Source organism: Kogia breviceps, chromosome X (assembly GCF_026419965.1).
Source record: "Kogia breviceps isolate mKogBre1 chromosome X, mKogBre1 haplotype 1, whole genome shotgun sequence".
Classification (NCBI taxonomy): Eukaryota; Metazoa; Chordata; class Mammalia; order Artiodactyla; family Physeteridae; genus Kogia; species Kogia breviceps.
In genome coordinates this window covers 18,692,415-18,710,731 of record NC_081330.1, presented here as the reverse complement: position 1 = coordinate 18,710,731, position 18,317 = coordinate 18,692,415, and the positions used below count along the sequence as shown (strand labels likewise).

Genomic DNA, 18,317 nt, shown 5'->3' with positions numbered 1-18,317 from the left:
GTTTTTGGATGCAATGTTGTATAAATATCAATTAAGTCCATCTTGTTTATTGTATCATTTAAAGCTTGTGTTTCCTTTTTTATTTTCATTTTGGATGATCTGTGCATTGGTAAAAGTGGGATGTTAAAGTCCCCTACTATGATTGTGTTCCTGTCAATTTCTCCTTTTATGGCTGTTAATTTTTGCCATATGTATTGAGTTGTACCTATGTTGGGTGCATAAATATTTAAAATTGTTATATCTCCTTCTTGGATTGATCCCTTGATCATGATGTAGTGTCCTTCTTTGTCTCTTGTAATAGTCTTTGTTTTAAAGTCTATTTTGTCTGATATGAGAATTGCTACTCCAGCTTTCTTTTGGTTTCCATTTGCATGAAATATCTTTTTCCATCCCCTCACTTTCAGTCTGTATGTGTTCCTAGGTCTGAAGTGGGTCTCTTGTAGAGTGTATAGATATGGGTCTTATTTTTGTTTCCATTCAGGCAGTCTATGTCTTTTGGTTGTAGCATTTAAGCCATTTACAATTAGAGTGGTTATCGATATGTATGTTCCTATTACCATTTTCTTAATTGTTTTGGGTTTATTATTGTAGGTCTTTTCCTTGTCTTGTGTTTCCTGCCTAGAGAAGTTCCTTTAGTACTTTTTGTAAAGCTGGATTGGTGGTGCTGAACCCTCTCAGCTTTTGCTTGTCTGTAAAGGTTTTAATTTCTCCCTCAAATCTGAATGAGATCCTTGCTGGGTAGAGTAATCTTGGTTGTAGGTTTTTCTCCTTCATCACTTTATATATGTGCTGTCAGTCCCTTCCAACTTGCACAGTTTCTGCTGAAAGATCCGCTGTTAACCTATGGAGATTCCCTTATGTGTTATTTGTTGTTTTCCCCTTGCTGCTTTTAATATGTTTTCTTTGTATTTAATTTTTGATAGTTTTATTAGTATGTGTCTTGGCGTGTTTCTCCTTGGATTTATCCTCTATGGGACTCTCTGTGCTTCCTGGACTTGATTAACTATTTCCTTTCCCATATTAGGGAAGTTTTCAACTATAGTCTCTTCAAATATTTTCTCATTCCCTTTCTTTTTCTCTTCTTCTTCTGGGACCCCTATAATTCAAATGTTGGTGCATGTAATGTTGTCCCAGAGGTCTCTGAGACTGTCTCGAATTCTTCTGCAGTAGTTATTTCCACTATTTTATCTTCCAGGTCACTTATCTGTTCTTCTGCCTCGGTTATTCTGCTATTGATTCCTTCTAGAGAATTTTTTATTTCATTTATTGTGTTGTTCATCACTGTTTGTTTGCTCTTTAGTTCTTCTAGGTCCTTGTTAAACGTTTCTTATATTTTCTCCATTCTATTTCCAAGATTTTAGATCATCTTTACTATCATTATTCTGAATTCTTTTTCAGCTAGACTGCCTATTTCCTCTTCATTTGTTAGGTCTGGTGTGTTTTTGCCTTGCTTGTTCATCTGCTGTGTTTCTCTGTCTTATTTGCTTATCTTACTGTGTTTGGGATCTCCTATTTGCAGGCTGAAGGTTCCTAGTTTCCCTTGTTTTTGGTGTCTGTCCCCAGTGGCTAACTTTGGTTCAGTGGGTTGTGTAGGTTTCCTGGTGGAGGGGAGTAGTGCCTGTGTTTTGGTGGATGAGGCTCGATCTTGTCTTTCTGGTGGGCAGGTCCACATCTGGTGGTGTGTTTTGAGGTGTCTGTGGCCTTATTATGATTTAGACAGGCTCTGGTGCTAATGGATGGGGTTGTGTTCCTGTCTTGCTAGTTGTTTGGCATAGGGTACTCTGCACTGTAGGTTGATGGTCGTTGAGTGGAGCTGGGTGTTGGTGTTGAGATGGAGATCTCTGGGAGATTTTTGCTGTATGATATTACATGGAGCTGGGAGGTGTCTTGTGGACCAGTGTCCTGAACTTGGCTCTCCCACCTCAGTGTCACAGCCCTGATGCCTGGCTGTAGCACCAAGAGCCTGTCTTCCACACGGCTGAGAATAAAAGGGTGAAAAAAAAGAAAGAAAGAAGACAAAATAAAATAAATAAAGTAAAATAAAGTTTAGAAACTTTATTAATGTAAAAACTAAATAATAATCATTAAGAACAAAAAAGTTTTTTAAGTAATTAAAAAATAAAAACGGACAGACAGAACCCTAGGACAAATGGTAAAAGCAAGCTATACAGACAAAATCACACACAGAAGCATACACATACACACTCATGAAAAGAGAAAAAAGTATATATATCATTGCTCCCAAAGTCCACCTCCTCAATTTGGGATGATTCGTTGTCTATTCAGGTATTCCACAGATGCAGGGTACATCAAGTTGATTGTGGAGATTTCATCCGCTGCTCCTGAGGCTGCTGGGAGAAATTTCCCTTTCTCTTTTTTGTTCACACAGCTCCTGGGGTTCAGCTTTGGACTGGCCCCGCCTCTGCGTGTAGGTCACCTCATCACCTCAGGGCAACTGTACTTCGCTCAGACAGGACGGGGTTAAAGGAGCCACTGATTTGGGGGCTGTGGCTCACTCAGGCTGGGGGGAGGGAGAGATACGGATGCGGGCCGAGCCTGTGGCGGCAGATTCTAGCGTGACGTTGCACCAGCCTGAGGCGCACCGTGCGTTCTCCTGGGGAAGCTGTCCCTGGATCATGGGACCCTGGCAGTGGCGGGCTGCACAGGCTCCCGGGAGGGGAGGTGTGGAGAGTGACCTGTGCTCGCACACAGGCTTCTTGGTGGCAGCAGCAGCCTTAGTGTGTCATGCCCGTCTCTGGGGTCCGCGCTGATAGCCGCGGTTCGTGCCCATCTCTGGAGCTCCTTTAAGCGGCACTCTTAATCCACTCTCCTCGCGCACCAGGAAACAAAGAGGCAAGAAAAAGTCTCCTGTCTCTTCGGCAGCTCCGTGCCCGTCTCTGGAGCTCCTTTAAACGGCGCGCTTAAACCCCTCTCCTTGCGCACCAGGAAGCGAAGAGGGAAGAAAAAGTCTCTTGCCTCTTCGGCAGCTCCAGACTTCTCCCGGACTCCCTCCCAGCCAGCCGTGGCGCACTAACCCCTTCAGGCTGTGTTCACGCCGCCAACCCCAATCCTCTCCCTCAGATCCGACTGAAGCCCGAGCCTCAGCTCCCGGCCCCGCCCGTCCCAGCGGGTGAGCAGACAAGCCTCTCGGGCTGGTGAGTGCCCGTCGGCACCGATCTTCTGCGCGGGAATCTCTCCGCTTTGCCCTCCGCACCCCTGTGGCTGCGCTCTCCTCCGCGGCTCCGAAGCTTCCCCCCTCCGCCACCCGCAGTCTCCGCCCGCGAAGGGGCTTCTAGTGTGTGGAAACCTTTCCTCCCTCACAGCTCCCTCCCACTGGTGCAGGTCCCGTCCCTATTCTTTTGTCTCTGTTTTTTCTTTTTTCTTTTGCCCTACCCAGGTACCTGGGGAGTGTCTTGCCTTTGGGGAGGTCTGAGGTCTTCTGCCAGAGTTCAGAAGGTGTTCTGTAGGAGTTGTCCCACATGTAGATGTATTTCTGATGTATTTGTGGGGAAGGTGATCTCCGCGTCTTACTCTTCCGCCATCTTGAAGCTCCTCCTAATATCTTTATTTTTTCTTCCATTCCAGTTTCATATCCAAAACATATTCTTCCACGCCTCATTGACAAACTCTCCAGGGTTCTCCATCTAAAGATCCACTTGTAATCCAGCTGGAAACAGGGTCTGTATGCTAAGCTCAAAACCTGACAATACTACTATACTAACATTGAGTACAAGTTGTCAATGTCTTCTTCTAACACTAGTCTCCAAGCTCTTTAAATGTACTAGGTTATTTAACCTTCATAACTATATTATGAAATAGCTATTGTTGTTATTATCATCTCAATTTTACAGATGACAAAACTGAAGCAAGAGAGATTAAATAACTTATTCAAGTCCACACAGCTAAGAATTAGCCAAGCAAAGATTTTGATATACCTGTGTCTCTTTTGCACCTTCCCTTTCTTTTGAAACTGGCTATGGCATAACCTAATGAACAGATTTTTAGACATTGTGTGTGTGTGGGGGGGGGTGTGGGATGGGCTGTGGGTCTGGGTAGCCAGCCAGCCAGCCACCCTCCACTGCCAAGATCCAGCAAGGCCAAGATATTTTCATACCCATTTTTCCTATGGAGGCAAGAATGTGAAATTCATTATGTGGATTTGTAATCTGATGATTTGGCTGGAAAAGCAGGCTCGACGGATACTTTCCCTCACTGATCTCTCAGGACCACTCTGATATAAAATAGTATGTATTGATGGGTATGTTTTTATTTACATGTGTGCATGGGTATGCACTTACATGCACGATTCTGTGTCAGTTAGCATGTACGTGTTAAGTATAGTACATTGGTTCTCAAACTTAATCTAATATCAATTACCTGGATAAAATCTCAAATATTTCTGGAGCCTATCCTCAGAGATTCTGATTCAGCTCAGCTGACGTGGGTGCAACGGTTTGTTATATGCACCTGAAGTGATTCGAATGCAGGTGGTTTATGCAGACCACATTTTGAGAAACAATAAGATAATGGTTTAGAGGGAGCTCTGGAGCCAGGCTGCTAGTGAGTGGTTGTAGGTGTGGGCAAGTCAACTTGCCTCTCTTAACCTCAGTTTTCTTGTCTGTGAAAAATGAATAATAGTACCTGCCTTGCGAGGTTGCTATGAGGATTGAATAACATATATTGATTTAAAACGTGTGTCATTTGATGTGCCTGATGCACCATAAGTGCTCAATAAATAGTAGCTCTGGGCTTCCCTGGTGGCGCAGTGGCTGAGAGTCCGCCTGCCGATGCAGGGGACGCGGGTTCGTGCCCCGGCCCGGAAAGATCCCACATGCCGTGGAGCGGCTGGGCCCGTGAGCCATGGCCGCTGAGCCTGCGCGTCTGGAGCCTGTGCTCCACAATGGGAGAGGCCACAACAGTGAGAGGCCCGCGTACCGGAAAAAATAAATAAATCAATAGTAGCTCTTATTATTCCTGTAATGCTATCTATATTAATCACTACACTAGGAGGACTCTGAGACATGGTCTCTGCCCTATAATACTTACAATTAAGAAGACTAAAGCACACGAAGAAGCTAGAGGACATTTAAACATGTTAAATTGTGGGATGCTAACTTTAAGGCTGGGTAGTAAATAAGAATCTTAAGACTGAAGTGACTGAGAGAGCCAGGAAAGGTTTAGCATTTTGTCTGGAGGACTTCACTGTGACCAAGGACTGCTAATAGTAAGATAAGTGTAGTACTACAATTGCAGGCATACCTGGTTTTATCGCACTTCGCTTTATTGTGCTTCACAGCTATTGCATTGAGCAACTCTGTTGGCACCAGTTTTCCAACAGCATTTGCTCATTTCATATCTCTGTGTCACATTTTGGTAATTCTTGCAATGTTTCAAACATTTTCATTATTGTTATATTTGTTATGGTGGTGATCTGTGATCTTTGATGTTACTATTGTAATTGTTTTGGAATTTTTCAGCAAAAAAAAATTAAATTAAGGTATGTAGTTTTTTTAGACAAATATTATGCATATTGCAAACTTAATAGACTACAATCTAGTGTAAACATAACTTCTATATGTACTGGGAAACAAAAAAAATCATGTGACTTCCTTTATTGCGATATTCGCTTTATTGCGGTCATCTGGAACTGAACCTGCAGTATCTCTTAGGTCTATCTGTATATAGATTAGGATAGCACTTTCCACATGTCAGGTATTCATGGAAGGAAGGTGTCAACTTGAGCTAGAGAAACCAGAGAAAGCTTCATGGAGCAGTTAGAAGTCGAGCAGGTCCTCAGTGGATGGGGAGGGTTTGAATGAGTGGAGAAGAGAGGAATAGGACATTCGAAGCAAAGGAAGTAGCCTGTGTTGGGCATAGAGATGGGAATGGAGAGTACGTGCAGCTGGCACCAGTCACATTGTATTCCTAGAGCTGTGCACCAGAGGGCACTAGTCACTTAGACCACAAGGGTAATGGCAACCATCATCGTTCTCACCGCCCCTCAGCCCAGAATTGTGCAGTGCAGTTGTCCTTAGTGCATGCTAGTAAATAGTGAAGAGGTAGGAAGGGACCAGTTCCTGAGGGGCTACTATAACCTCACTCCCTGAGAAGGATTTAAAGAACCTGGAAAGCTGAAAAGGTGAAAGGGGGTGCAGACAATGTGAGTGCAAGTCAGGGTAGGTTTGGGACAATAGGTCCTGTGTGTTAGGAAAACCAGGGGTGGGGTGCTGCTCTTGTATATCTTTTCCAAGATAGGAAAGGGAGATGTAGTTATCCAAGACTCTGGACACATTGCCTTCGGAAGTCCTGGCTACTCTGCTGGTGGCCCTATGGCAGGAGAAGGTTTCCACTCATTTAGAGAGCATATATTTGGTATTTTCTTTATGCCTAGCTCAGACCTATTAAGTGCCTCAGTTTGGCTGACACTTCATAGATTATAAGTAACTTCTATGCCCACTCTCTCACTTGGTTCTTACCACGTTCTGTGAAGAAGAGTCAGAGACAATTAATTCCATTTCACAGAGGTAAAAACAAAGTCTATGGAGTGTGTTGACTCAATTTAGATTATGCAGTTAGTAAGTGATGTCTTCTCACAGCCCAAGTCTTCTGACTTTGACAAGTTGATATTTACAATATCATTAGCTTACCACCATGTAAGATGCTATGTAGAGAGAAATGGAAATCAATTAGAAATCATGGTCCCTGCCCTCAAGGGGCCTAGACATTTTGGAAGAAATAAACATGCTAGCATTGTGACTTTAAGCAAGTCCACTCCCATCTCTGGGTTGAAGCCTTTTCTATAAAATAATGGTTTGCACTATATGACCTCAAACATTTTGTTTCCCATCCTCCTAGAAATAAAAAGCCATCGAATCACAGAAAACAGCGCATGATGACATAGTGTGGTTGAGTGAGGAAATAATCACTCAGGCCAGCTTGGGAAGCTACTGCAGAGTCCAATGGCTAGAGCTACTGTGAGGAAAGAAGAGGGGAAATGGAATTGGGGAGAAAACCCTAGCTCTCTTGTTGGTGCTAAAAATTGTTCACTCTGATATCCACCAGTGTGCTGGTCCCACAAATACGCCGTATGTTGGCTCTTTGAGATACCTCTTTACTCATTCATCACCAACCCCCTGGGTGCCCACTGATTTTAGCTAAAAGTGGGGGTTAATCAACAAGGACATCTTAGAGGAGGCTGTCACAGATCCTGTGGTGTGTCAGAAAGAATTCAGGGTGGTAGGAATCTGGAGTCACTGAAGTGACTGAGAACCAGGAAAGGGTTAGTCTCCTAAAGCACCCGCTCTGGAGGGCTTCAGTGTGACGAAGGACTGGTAATAATAAGATAATTGTAGTCCTGCAATTATATAAATTAAAGATAGCGCTTTGTACATGCCAGTTGCTTTCACAAGTGTTTTTACAGGAATAACTCTTTTATTCATTATGATAACCTAATGTGATAGCAACTGTTATTCTCCCCATTTTACAATTGTGGAAACTGTTGTATATTATTCACTCTCTCTCCACCTCTTTTCCTCAGAGCTCTTTTCTCTTCTTAATTCTCTCCCTCCACTTTGAACCTCACTCATTATCTGCCTTATCTTTGGATAACATTTTATTCCAATAATGTTCTACTGTATAAGATAAAATGCCCAAAGTCTAGAATTTTGAGGATTCCATGTCAAGGCACCTTGTAAATCTAGCCAACCATAGCTAACTAATACTCTCTTCTGCCCTCCCAACCTTATAGAAATGTCTTCAATGGGACCTCTTCCAGGAAGTACCAGCTAGTGACTGAGAAAACAGGGAGAGGTTGGAAATGCAGGCACAGAGGCTGTCTCGAAGCCAAAGGGATTTAGAAGATTTAGAGAACCTTTTGAAAGTGTGTCAGGGGGACACTTTGTCTTAAAAGAAAGGCCTCCTGGCCCAAATGCTTGAAAGGAAGGGTGATGGAAGGTAGAAATACATGAATGAAAAGAATGTGCAGGGCTGTAACCTGACTTATGGACTAAGACGGTCCATGCAGTGTACTTTGGGGCAGGCTTTAAACAAACAAAAAACAAAATCTCTCCTCCCATAAAAGTCTTGTTTGGTTCTCCAGGAAACCCCCTTAGAATTCAAATGTAAAATAGATAGCTAGTGGGAAGCAGCTGCATTGCTCTGGGAGATCAGATCAGTGCTTTGTGACCACCTAGAGGGGTGGGATAGGGAGGGCTGGGAGGCAGATGCAAGAGGGAGGCGATATGGGGATAGATGTATACGTATAGCTGATTCACTTTGTTATACAGCAGAAACTAACACAACACTGTAAAGCAATTATACTCCAATAAACATGTTAAAAAAATAAAAATAAAAAGTCTTAAGGAAGTTTTGCTCAGAGATTACAGGCTTCTCACATTCTCTGCTGCCACCTGGTGGACATCAAGAAGTAATGAATACGGGGTGGGGGCCGGCCAAGCTGACCATGCACAGATCCGGTGCTGCGGCACTGCGGCCCCGGGGCAGCCAGCGCCGGGGACATGCGCTGATTCCATCCCTCCAGAGAAGCCATGTGGCTAACAGGGTCTTGGTGCTCCAGCCGGGTGTCAGGCCTGTGCCTCTGAGGCGGGAGAGCCGAGTTCAAGACACTGGTCCACCAGAGACCTCCCAGCGTAATATCAAACGGTGAAATCTCCCCCAGAGATCTGCATCTCAACGCGAACACACAGCTCCACTCACCGACCAGCAAGCTACAGTGCTGGACACCCTAGGCCAAACAACTAGCAAGACAGGAACACAACCCCACCCATTAGCACAGAGGCTGCCTAAGATCATCATAAGGCCACAGACACCCAAAAACACACCACCAGATGCTGTCCTGCCCACCAGAAAGACAAGATCCAGCCTCATCCACCAGAACACAGGCATTAGTCCCCTCCCCCAGGAAGCCTACATAACCCACTGAACCAACCTTAGCCACTGGGAGCAGACACCGAAAACAATGGGAATTATGAACCTGCAGCCTGCGAAACAGAGACCCCAAACACAGTAAGTTTAGCAGAATGAAAAGAGAGAGAAACACACAGCAGATGAAGGAGCAAGGTAAAAAGCCACCAGACCAAACAAATGAAGAGGAAATAGGCAGTCTACCTGAAAAAGAATTCAGAGTACTGATAGTAAAGATGATTCAAAATCTTGGAAATGGAATGGGGAAAATACAAGAAACGTTTAACAAGGACCTAGAAGAACTAAAGAGCAAACAAACAATGATGAACAACACAATAAATGGAATGAAAAATTCTCTAGAAGGAATCAATAGCAGAATAACTGAGACAGAAGAATGGATAAGTGTCCTGGAATGTAAAATAGTGGAAATAACTACCACAGAGCCAAATAAAGAAAAAAAAGAATTGAGGACAGTCTCAGAGACCTCTGAGACAACATTAAACACACTGACATTTGAATTCTAGGGGTCCCAGAAGAAGAAGAGAAAAAGAAAGGGACTGAGAAAATCTATGAAGAGATTATAGTTGAAAACTTCCCTAAATATGGGAAAGGAAATAGTCAATCATGTCCAGGAAGTGCAGAGAGTCCCATACAGGATAAATCCAAGGAGAAAGACACCAAGACACATATTAATTTATCAAAAATTAAAAACAAAGAAAAAATATTAAAAGCAGCAAGGGAAAAACAACAAATAACATACAAGGGAACCCCCATAAGGTTAACAGATGATCTTGCAGCAGAAACTCTGTAAGCCAGAAGGGACTGGCAGCACATATTTAAAGTGATGAAAGGGAAAAACCTATAACCAAGATTACTCTACCCAGCAAAGATCTCATTCAGATTTGATGGCAAAATTAAAACCTTTACAGGCAAGCAAAAGCTAAAAGAATTCAGCACCACCAAACCAGCTTTACAACAAATGCTAAAGGAACTTCTCTAGGCAGGAAACACAAGAGAAGGAAAAGACCTACAATAACAAACGCCAAACAATTAAGAAAACGGTAATAGGAACATACATATCGATAACTACCTTAAATGTGAATGGATTAAATGCTCCAACTGAAAGACATAGACTGGCAGAATGGATACAAAAACAAGACCCGTATATATGCTGTCTACAAGAGACCCACTTCAGACCTAGGGACACATACAGACTGAAAGTGAGGGGATGGAAAAAGATATTCTATGAGAATGGAAATCAAAAGAAAGCTGGAGTAGCAATTCTCATATCAGACAAAATAGACTTTAAAATGAAGACTATTACAAGAGACAAAGAAGGACACTACATCATGATCAAGGGATCAATCCAAGAAGAAGATATAACAATTGTAAATACTTATGCACCCAACATAGTAGCACCTCAATACATAAGGCAAATGCTAACAGCCATAAAAGGGGAAATCGACAATGACACAGTCATAGTAGGGGACTTTGACACCCCACTTTCACCAATGGACAGATCATCCAAAATGAAAATAAATAAGGAAACACAAGCTTTAAATGATACATTAAGCAAGATGGACTTAATCGATATTTATAGGACATTGCATCCAAAAACAATAGAATACACTTTCTTCTCAAGTGCTTGGGTCACAAATCAAACCTTCGTAAATTTAAGAAAATTGAAATCGTATCAGATATCTTTTCTGACCACAATGCTGTGAGACTAGATACCAATTACAGGAAAAACATCTGTAAAAAATACAAACACATGGAGGGTAAACAATACACTACTAAATAACCAAGAGATCACTGAAGAAATCAAAGAGGAAAGCAAAAAATACCTAGAAACAAATGACAATGAAAACATGACAACCCAAAACCTATGGGATGCAGCAAAAGCAGTTCTAAGAAGGAAGTTTATAGCAATACAATCCTACCTCAAGAAACAGGAAACATCTCAAATAAACAACCTAACCTTACACCTAAAGCAATTAGAGAAAGAAGAACAAACAAAACCCCAAAGTTAGCAGAAGGAAAGAAATCATAAAGATCAGATCAGAAATAAATGAAAAAGAAGTGAAGGAAACAATAGCAAAGATCAATAAAACTAAAAGCTGGTTCTTTGAGAAGATAAACAAAATTGACAAACCATTAGCCAGACTCATCAAGAACAAAAAGGGAGAAGACTCAAATCAGTAGAATTAGGAAATCAGAAAGAGAAAAACAAATATCATATATTAATGCAGATACATGGAACCTCGAAAAATGGTACAGAAGAACTGGTTTGCAGGGCAGAAATTGAGACACAGATGTAGAGAACAAACGTATGGACACCAAGGGGGGAAAGCCGCGGGGTGGTGGTGGTGATGGTGGTGGTGTGATGAATTGGGCAAATGGGATTGACATGTATATGCTGATGTGTATAAAATTGACTAATAAGAACCTGCTGTATAGAAAAATAAATAAAATAAAATTCAAAAATAAAAAAAAACAAAACAAAATGAAACAAAAAATGTAGACAATAGAAACTATCTGAGTGGCCCCAGATGTTGGCCTTAGCAGACAAAGACTTTAAAGTAACTTTTATAACTATGTTCAAGAAAGTAAAGGAAACTACATTGAAAGAATTAAAGGAAGGTATGGTGATAATTTCTCATGATGTGGAGAATATCAATAAGGAGATAGACATTATAAAAACAACACAGTGGAAATTGTGGAGTTGAAATGTATAATCACTTAAGTGAAAAGTTCAGTAGAAGGGCTCAATAGCAGATTTGAGCTGGTAAAAGAAAGAATTAGCAAACGTGAAAGTAGATCAATCAAGATTATACGGTCTGAGGAACAGAAAGAAAAAAGAATGATAAAACAGAACAGAGCCTCAGAGACTTGTGGGACATTATCAAATGTATCACCATATGCATAATGGGAATCCCAGAAGGAAAAGAGAGAGAGAAAGGGGCAGAAAGAATACTCAAAGAGCTAATGACTGAGCCTTCCCAATTTTGACAAAAAATGTTAATCTACACATCCAAGAAATCAATAAGCTCTTTTCTGGTTCTCTTCGCCAATGCCTCCCTCAGTGAGGAGCTTGCTCCTTTCTCACCTCCCTGAGATTAGGCAACCTTTGGGGCTAGAGACCAGAGGAAGTATTGGGCAGGGTGGCCACAAGGTCTGCTGTGTAGATTTGAGCAGATTGGACTCTGTAAAAAGGTATAAGGCCAAGAGAGTTCAAGGAGGCTGTAATCCAGCCCATTCTCCACTTCCTAAGCTATACAACTGATGCAGAGGTGCATCCACTCAGAGAGATAGAGTGCCTCCTTTTCTAATTTGTCTGAAGTCTCAAACTGCACTTCAAGCCCTGTGCCCACTGGGCAACATGTATTAGAAGGGACACCTTTTTCTAATTTTCACAAAGGCGCTTTGTAGATTAGTGTGGGTCCTGGTGTGCGGGCAGGAAAGTGGTGGGACTCAGGGCAGACAGAAAAGCCACTTCACAGAGGTATGCAATCACCCATACAATCAAGCAGGTAGGACTTGAAGGTTAATAAAACCCAAGACATCCCCAAACCTTCCCTTCAATCCTGCCTGGGACTTGAGAGTACAATCGTGAGTGTGGTTCTTTTAGTTTTAATGAATCCAAAAGGCCTTTTCCAAAGTGCTCCTTTATTACTCAAGTGAGGCAACCCAGGCCTAGCATGGTGGTTAAGAGCCATGTGGTCTTGGGCAAGTTTATTTCTTTTTTTTTGAGTCTTAGCCTTTTCTTCTGTAAAATAGGGCGATAATAATAATATCTATCTCAGAGGGTTATTATAAGGAAGGAGTTGGAAAGGGTCTTAAAGGGCCACTGGCTCAGGGATTTTCAAAAACTACTATGTGGGTAGGCTTCAGATGAGCATCGTCTGTGGGAGCTTATTAAAATACAGATATCCAGAGCCCTCCTACAGAGAATCTTTTTCAGGAGATCTGGAGTGGAACTTGAGAATCTGTGCTTTTGACCAGTTTCCCAGATTATTCTGGTCCTCTACACCTCCTCCCCCATGTCTGCAATCATGGAATTCCCTAGAAGGCACCACCCACCTATACCAAGGATGGAGAGGCAGGTTTGATAGGCAAGAAGGCTCTGGCTGTAGAAAGGTTTGTCCCCAACTAAGCCTATTTCCTCTGCCTCCCATACCCTGCTGACATTACTAGGTCTGAGATTTGAAGCCACAGTGCAGAAAACCAGCTTTCTCCCTCATTCCCAGGTCACCAACAGTGACAGCCATGTTCCTCAAAACTGAAAAGAGCTCCTGTCTCCTCCCTAACTCTTTCCATGCTTCGCTTCTCCAGACCGAGCAACCTTACCACCCTCTATGTAACCAACTGGCTTAGAGATATTGCGGCCTCACCAGGGGCCAAGCAAACTGAGCAATTGCCTTCAGCTTTCATTGCTTTTCTAGGCATGCCAGAGCAGCAGTAGGTGGCAGCTGTGTCCCAAAGTGTCCCCATTCTCTCTCCCTTCCTCCCTTATTTCTACTCCCCCTATGGTTCTGTCCCGGAGTGACAGGCGTTATGGGAACACTGTCTGTTTGCTGCTTCAAGTCCCATCAAACCAACATGTTGAACACTACTGTATATACTTCCTACAGAGGGCACATTAGTTTTGCTTGGTGAGCACGCCCTCATTGGGTTCCCAGAGGGAACTTCTAATACTAGGACAGAGAATTAAGAACCAGCCAACAGATGGGGTGAGAAGCGTGATGGGGAGGGTGGCAGACAGGATCGCACATCTCCTGGAGTCTGTATCAACCATAAGACTGACAGACTGGATCTGGGGGAAACAGCCGAGCTCCCAGTGGAAAGATCAGGCAGAATGAAGTAGTTCTTCACAATATTTACACAGTGAATCTCTGCCCACTCAGGGATTTCTTTACAGATTTTGAAATCAGCCACTTTGGACATACTGTTTTTTGTTTTGTGTCGTTTGAGGGTTTTTTGGGAGAAGTGGGTGTAGGGAAAGGAGGGTACTTTTCTCTTGGGTTTCTTGGGTGGCACATAAACTCAAATCATGAGGCCCATGCCCCAACTCAAGATATCCTAGCCCAATAATCTTCAGCTTGTGTGCTGCAGACTCCTAATTGCAGCTAGTCTGTGAATCCACACACTTGGATGTTCCATACTTTCATAGTTGGATAACCTAAACTTTTTGAGATACCTTTTTTGAGTCCCTGCTTTAAGAACCTTCTTTGAAGTCTCAGTTCTTAGTTTTTCCTTTCTCTATCTACAATTACTCCCTTGATGATATGTAGTCCCCTAGCTTTACTCTCTCAATCCCCTCCCCCAACTCTACTGCCAAACCCTCTCCACCTACAGCCTTCTCCATCTTAAAACCTTGAAGTCATCCTTGACACTCCTCTTTCTCTCACATCCTACATGCATCTGTCAGAAAATTCTGTTCTACCTTCAAAATACTGTATATCCAGAATCCAACTACATCTCCGTACCGCTTCAACCCTACTGCTATACTCCTCGTTGAAGCCAACATCCATTTCTCTCCTGGATTTCCGCAAAAGTTTCCTAACTTTCTCCTTTCTGTCACTCTTTCTATTTAAAATCTGTTCTTAACAACCAAGAGATATTTTCTTTTAACTGAAAAATTTTATTGAGATAATTGTAGGTCACATGCAGTTGTAAGAAACAATTCAGCGAGACCCACTGACACTTTGCTCAATTCTCCATATGGTAACATTTTGCAAATCTACCATGTACAATCACAACCAGGATATTGGCATGTAGTTCACTGATTTTGTTCTGATTTTCCCAGTTTTGGTTGTACTTATTTGTGTGTGTGTATTAAGTTCTATACAATTTTTTTTTTTTTTTTCCTGTACGCGGGCCTCTCACTGTTGTGGCCTCTCCCGTTGCGGAGCACAGGCTCCGGACATGCAGGCTCAGCGGCCATGGCTCACGGGCCCAGCCGCTCCGCGGCATATGGGATCTTCCCGGACCGGGGCACAAACCCGTGTCCCCTGCATCAGCAGGCGGATTCTAGTTCTATACAATTTTATCACATACGTAGGTTCATGTCTCCACCACCACAGTCAAGATACAGAACTTTTCCACAAAGATTCTTTGCGTTGCCCTTTTATAGACATACCCACGGCCCTCCCACACTACTCCTCTGCCCTGTCCTTAAACCCTGGCCACCATTAATCAGCCCTTAATTTCTAAAATGTTGTCCATTCAAAAATGAGATATAAAGGGAATTACACAGCATGAAACATTTTGGAATTGGCTTTGTTGTTGTTTTTTTACTCAACATAATTCTCCAAGTTGTTGTGTTTATCAATAGTTCTTTCTTTTTATTGCTGAGTGATATTCCATGGATTATTAGTTTGCTAAGGCTGCCATAGCAAAGTATCACAAACTGTGTGGCTTAAAACAACAGGAATCTATTGTCTTACGGTTCTGGAGGCTAGAAGTTCAAAATCAAGGTGTTGGCAGAGCCATGCTCCCTGTGAGACTCTTTCTTGGTAAGAACCTTTTATTGTCCCCTCCTAGCTCCTGGTGGTGGCCATTAATCCTTGGCTTGTAGCTGCATCAGTGCCATCTACCTACGTCATCACATGGCCATATTTATATCATCTTCCTCCTGTGAACATCTGTTTCTGGGTCCACATTTCCCCCTTTTTATTTTATTAAGTGGTGTATGGCAAGGGGATTTCAAGGGGAGATGAGGGTTAGAGATAGAGCTTACACGTCTAGGGAATGTTGCTCAACAGTATGGTGCAGACTCTCTGGGTCAGAGGACTCTGAAGGACAACAGTGGCTTGCGGGCTTTAATCTGTAGCTAACAGATGTTGGGTGTAGTTTTGTGGGATATGCAAAGCAGGCTAAAAATGGCTAAAAATCTGGTTGTATAAAAATGAGAGCTTGGCACTGATGTGCTTTTGATAGAGTGGGTGATGGCCTGCTTTGAAGAAATAAGCAACCTAAGGCCAATACACTGAGGCCATCTTTGACTCATTTATATAACACAGGGTCTTTTGGGAACTCTGTATTTAACATGTTGAGGAACTACTAAACGGTTTCCCAGAGTATACCATTTTACATCCCTACCAGTAGTATATGAGTGACCCAATTTCCCTGTATCCTTGGCAGCATTTGGTGTTGTCAACTATTTTTAATTTTAGTCATTCTGATAGGTAGGTAGTGATATTTCACTGCAATTTATTTTGCATTTCCCCAATGGCTAATGATGTTGACCATCTTTTGATGCACTTATTTACCATCTATGTATCCTCCTCAGTGAAATCTCTGTTCATGCATTTTGCCTGTCTTCTAATTTGATTGTTTTAACTGTTGAGTTTCGAGAGCTATTTATGTACTCACAATACTTGTCCCTTGACAGATATATGGTTTGCAAATACTTTCCCCCACCTTGGAGCTTGTTGATCCATCCTTATAACAGAGTCCTGCGCAGAGCAAAACTTTTCTATTTCGATGAAGTTTAATCTATCAGTTTTTCCTTTTATGGATCACATTTTTGGTGTCAAGCCTAATAAATCTTTGCTTAGCTCTAGACCCTGAGGATTCTCTCTTAATGTTTAGAGAAAGTTTTATAGTTTTACATTTCATTCCACTGTTGGGAAAGCAGTCACTGCTGACCTGTTGCCCCTCCCCAGGCTTGCCCACTCAGAGCCTTGGACTTAGAACACTTCCTAACCCAAAGATAAGAAACCCTCACAGCCTGTGCCATTCTTATTGCCTTGTGTGGGAATATGTTTCCCTGTTTCAGACTCAATATGACTCCTTCTTTCTGCTTAAGTGTGTGCGTCATATGGCACCTGGCCAACCCCGTTGCTATATCTGTCCCCTGCGGGGACATGAGGGGTGTGTGTAGGCCAATTTCCCTGCCGTGGTTGCTGAGAGGGACCAACATCCACTATTGGAGCTTGTCTTGCTCTTACTTGTCTAGGTAAGTAAAGTGTTGTTCCAACCACCGCTTGACTGTGTTTCCTTTGAAGACTCCAATACCAAGATCCTTGTGGTTGACGTAGTTATGAACTTTGCTATCTTCTATGAAGTTGTAGTTCTCTCCTGGCATTGGTAACTGGTGTTTGTGCTTGATAATCCATTTTGAGTGTTTTTGGTGGGGTTTTTTTTTTGGGGGGGGGGGATAAGGTGTGAGGTTTATTTTTTTATTTATTTTAAACATTATTTATTTATTTATTTAGCTGCGCTGCATCTTAGTTGCGGCACGTGAGATCTTCAGTTGCAGTGGGCAGGATCTTTTAGTTGCGGCATGTGGGATCTTTTTCTTTAGTTGCGGCATTCAGGATCTACTTCCCTGACCAGGGATCGAACCCAGGTCCCCTGTACTGGGAACGTGCAGTCTTAACCACTAGACCATCAGGGAAGTCCCAAGGTGTGAGGTTTATTGAAGGGTCTTTTTGTTGTTGTTGCTGTTGGTTTTTTTTTTGGTCTATGAATGTTCAATGGCTCCAGCATCATTTGTTGATAAGTTTATCCTTCCTCCATTAAAACATTTTGGAAATTTTGTCAAAAATCAGTTGGGCATATTTGGGTGGGTCTATTTCTGAGTTCTCTATTCAGTTCCATTGATCTATGTGTGTCTATTCCTCTGCCAATGCACACAGTCTTGATCGCTGTAGCTATAATGTTGAGTAGAGTTATTCCTCCCACTTTGTTTTTTTTTTGTCAAGATTGTTTTAGCTATTCTAGGGCTTGCACCTTTCCATATAAATTTTAGAATAAGCTTTCTTAAGTCTATATAAAACTTTGCATGGATTTTTATAAGAATTATATTAAACCTATAAATCATTTTGGGTAGAACTGACTTTAGTGTAGTGAGTCTTCTAATCCATGAGCAGAGTATATCCCTCCATTTATTTTGCTCTTTTAAAAATTTGTTTCATTATCATTTTGTTATTTTCAACATACAGATCCTGTACAATTTTCGTTAAGTGCATTTCCTTGGAGTGACTGCCAGCGGTATTGTATTTCTATTTTCAGTTTCTGCATGTTCATTGTTAGTATATAGAAGTGCTATTGATTTTTGTGTGTTGATCTTGTATCCTGTGACTTTGCTGAACTACCTATTAGGTTTAGCAGTTTTAAAAATGGATCCCCTTGGATTTCCTACTTAGGCCACCATGTCATCTGCAAATAGGGACAGTTTTATTTCTTCCTTCCTAATCTGTAGGCCTTTTATTCCTTTTGCTTGCCTTAATGGCAGTGGCTACGACTTCCAGTACTATGTTGGATAAGAATGGTGAGAGTACATATCCTTGCCTTGTTTTTGACCTTAGAGGGAAGCATTCAGTCTTTCATCATTAAGTATAGTTAGCTGTAGGTGTTTTGTAAATGCTTCTTAGCACATGCTCATATCA

At 42.2% G+C, this 18,317-nt stretch overlaps 1 protein-coding gene across 18 annotated transcripts in view; it reads left to right on the top strand.

Annotated features, from left to right (window-relative positions):
* Nucleotides 1-18,317, top strand: part of ARHGAP36 (Rho GTPase activating protein 36) — a 158,976-nt gene that overhangs the window by 18,964 nt on the left and 121,695 nt on the right. For 10 of the 18 annotated variants that reach the window (XM_067024226.1, XM_067024219.1, XM_067024210.1 and 7 more), the window contains one exon: nucleotides 3,586-3,678. The exons of the other annotated variants lie outside the window; for them this stretch is intronic. The gene's annotated coding sequence lies outside the window, so the exon portion shown is untranslated. The remainder of the gene's footprint in view (nucleotides 1-3,585; nucleotides 3,679-18,317) is intronic. 18 annotated transcript variants of the gene reach the window in all.